The sequence below is a fragment of the Gorilla gorilla genome, chromosome 1, assembly GCF_029281585.2.
Source record: "Gorilla gorilla gorilla isolate KB3781 chromosome 1, NHGRI_mGorGor1-v2.1_pri, whole genome shotgun sequence".
NCBI classification, from domain to species: Eukaryota; Metazoa; Chordata; class Mammalia; order Primates; family Hominidae; genus Gorilla; species Gorilla gorilla.
In genome coordinates, this window is record NC_073224.2 from 193,374,078 (window position 1) to 193,378,060 (window position 3,983).

Consider the following 3,983-nt stretch of genomic DNA (forward strand, 5'->3'; position numbering starts at 1 on the left):
CCTGCTGTCTCCCTCTCCCACTGACCTAGAGAAGAGCAAGTCTGCCTGAGCAGGTGCTAAGCAGGCCATCTCTATTAATTTGCACGTGTCAATGGGCCTTAACCTTTGAAGCTCCCAGTACCTACAGCTGATGACCTATTCTCTGAGCTCCCCAACCACCCCCCCCCCACCCCCGTATGTGTGTAAGGAAGGCCACTTCCCCAGGCTCCAGTCCTGTCTCTTCTGGTGCATTGGTCTGCAGCTTTAGATGCCACCTGCTGCTGTGGTAGAGCACAGGTAGAGAGAGGGGCCACCGCTGATGCAGCCTTGGGGTGTGGTCAGAACCACCCTTCTCCTACCACCTTAGGATTCTAGCCCTGCAGTGCTAGGCTCAGCCGAACCCCTCTCCCACCTGCTGTTAGATGCCTGGAATTACATTCTCTTTCCTGTTCCCCCACAAGACTTCCAGATCCTGTTCTGCAAGCCTGGCTGCTGCAGAGGAAGAGTGAGCCTACGATAAGAACTCAGGGCAGTGGGACATGGATCAATGGTGTGGGTAGAACGGATCAGGGAAGGTGGGACATTGGCTCCCCGGAGTCCCTTCCACTTACACCCCCAGCTGAAGGTCATCATTTGTCTTTTCTCTGCCCCGCTTCCTCCACGGGCACACCAGAAGAGATTTTCCACATCCAGTGCCCCAGGGCTCACCTTCCCAACAGCTCCAGTCTGCCACCGTGGGGACTCCTCACTTCACACCCCTTCCCTGGGTGACACCCAGGGACAGGACCCTCTAGGGCAATATGGCCAGCGAGGCCCTAGGGAAGCCCCACTTTCCTACACATGGTGAGGCTGGAGGGTGTGCTCTGTCTCACACCTCTGCAGGCCCCTCCCAGGCAGGCTTCAGGCCCTGAAAGGGCCTCTGGGAGGCAGGTTTCTGTTGAGGAGAGGACATGATTCTGACAGCACAGAAGCATCAAGCTCCCTGACCTTGGGGAATTTGAGCAGGGACCAGTAGTTCCTGCAGGGATGCTGCAGACGAGCCCTGGAAGGAGGGTAAAACCTTCCACTCCCACCCTAGGCCCTGAAAGCCTCAGAATTGAGGCAGTAGGGCCTATCCTCAGAGGCACAGGGACTGTGGTAGAGGACAGAGAGCTGGTCTTTCTAAAAGAGGGGTACTCCCCAGGGCCTGGGGGCGGGGGGGGCTCTAGGGTGCTACACGTGGTGAGTGGCCCCTGCCTCCCCAAGGAAACTACTGCTGGCCTGGACAAGGCAGCTCATTAAGGGAAATGAGGTTTCCCCCATGCTTCTCCCTCTAGGAGAAATGAGGGCAGCCACTTAGAACCTCTTTTTATTATTATCTTGAGATAGGATCTCTCTCTGTTGCCAAGGCTGGTGTGCAGTGGCACAATCACAGCTCACTGCAGCCTCAACCTCCCAGGCTCAAGTGATCTTCCCACCTCAGCCTCCCAAGTAGCTGGGACTACCGGCACACCCCACCATGCCAGGCTAATTTTTTGTATTTTTTGTAGAGACAGGGTCTCACTATGTTGCCCAGGCTGATATTGAACCCCTGGGCTCAAGCAGTCCTCTCACCTGGGCTTCCCAAAGTGCTGGGATTATAAGTGTGAGCCACTGTGCCCAGCCTTAGAATCGTTTTTTTTTACTAATTAATTTAAGAATTCCTGAGCCCTGCTGTGTTCCCTGCTATGAGGAAATATAATGATGAACAAGCTCTCAGGGAGCTCACATTCTATTTGGAGGAGACAGACAATAAAGAATTAAATAAGTGAGCAAATGAGACCAAAAAAGCTTAGCTAGTGAACAGCACTACACAGAAAATTACAATAGGATGTTGTGATAGATAGAGGCACTTGTCGGATGGTTGGGGGTTCTTCTCTGAGAGGTGGCATTTAAGCTGGGCTCTGAATGGTGAATCAGCCATGCAAAGGTCTAGAGCAGGAACATTTCAAGCTCAGGAAACAGCCAGTGCAAAGCCCTAAGGTGAGAATGAACTGGCCTCTGTGTGTCAGAACAAGAAAGAAAGGCTGTTGAGACACAGATGGAAGATGAAGCTGGAGAGGCGGGGAGGGGGTATTGCTTAGCTCATGGAGGGCTTAGTAAGCCCGGGTGAGGAGTTGGGATTTGATTCTTGGTGAGATGGGACCCACTGGAGGGTTTTAAGCAGGGAAGTGACATGATCTGATTTATGATGGTAAAGACTGCTCCACCTGCTGTGTGGAAGTAACAGAGTGGCGAGGGGCAAGAGGGAAAGCAAGGCTAGGAGGGGCAGGCTAGGAGGTCACAGCAGTGAGACATATGGGCACTGGGACTAGGGTGGTTGCTTGGAGTGGACAGATTCTGCACCTCTTGGGGGAGTTTTGGGGGCATGAAAGAGAAGAATCCTGAGGAAGTTCTAAAATTTTGGTTTGAGCACCAGGGTGTATGGTGGAGGATCTGGATTTGGGAAAAAAGGGACATCCTGGTAAGGCAAAAGACCTGTTAGCCCAGAGGGACTGTCCCACAGAAACTGGAGCCACAGCTCTGAGTTCTGGAAGAGGAGGCGCTGGGATGGAGACGTAGAAGCTGTCAGCATGTGGGTGGTGGTGAAACTCCGAGGAGACAGGAAGACAGAGAACCCGGAAGATAGAATAGTCTAACCGCACACTCCAGGGGGAGCAGGGAGCCCATGCTGCTGACTTCTGAATCCCACTCGGCCTTCTGTGATGCCAGGAGCTTTCCTGATGAGAGCCGTGGACTAGGAGTGGGGGATTAGGGAGAAGTGGAATGTGAGCACGAAGAGGCCAGATTCTGACTTGTTCACAGTTGTACCTTCGGCGCCCACCTGGCACAAGGTAGGTGCTCAATAAGCACCTGTGGACTGAAGGAGGAAGGAAAAGGTGTGGATCTCATCGCACAGCTGAGATTCCAGGTCCCCAGTAATACGGGTTTGTCAAGATGCCTAACTCTGGGCAGGAAGGGAGAAGATTTCATATGTCTGGGAGTTCCCCTAACCAATTGCACAGTTTTCTATTTCTCTGTGGGGAGGCGGGATGGCACGGGAAGGAAGGGTTGACTAGATCAGCACCAAAGGACCAGCCTGAGGGCCAGGCTCCCCAAAGCAGGAGATGGCCAGATGGAGGGACCAAGCCTGAGGAAATCGGCACTGTTGGGGACTGCCACCAGAGGGCACCCCGGGCACATGGCAGGAGATAGACACCACTCAGCCCAACCAGATTGCACAATTTTGCCTTTTCCTCTTCTGAGGTCCAAGGCCCTAAGAAATGGGGGAAGAGGGGGAGTTAGGTCACTCATATTTACTAAGTGACTCATCCAACCCTGGAACCTGACCTTATTACAGAGAGAGCCTGGATCCTGGACAGAAATTTAGGCTTTATCAAGGTCACAGATAAGTCCTGAGTCTGCTTATAGACTAAACCCTGACCTTGATGTTAGACTGAGCCCTCACCCCAGTCCATACTGTGTCCTGACCTTAATCATAGACTGAACTTGACCCTAGTCACACTCTGAGCTCTGACCCTGCCTGTCCATTCATCAAACACTGACCTTGATCCCAGACTGAACTCTGACCCCAGTCCATAGACTAAACCCTGACCATTACCATATAGTGAACCTGACTTGAATGCAGACTGATCATGGACACACATTAGCCCTTATTCAGGCCATAGACTGAGCCCTGACCCTGGGAACAGATAGCGCTGACCCTGGTCCATACACTGAACTCTAACTCTGATCCCTGAGCCTGACCCTGAATCTGGTGCCAATCTGAACTCTGACCCTGATCCATATGCATTGAATCCTGACCCTGGACAACAACTGAGCTTTTATCATGGTCACAAACTGGCCTTGATCCCTAAGACTTGCCTTCCAACACCCCAGTGAGTTAAGGACTTTCCAGAAGAGGCTCTTGTGTCAGGCCAAGCTTTAGTCTCAGAAGGAAGTAATTCCTGGAACCACTTTTGTTGGGGAGAGAAGGAATTCTGGGT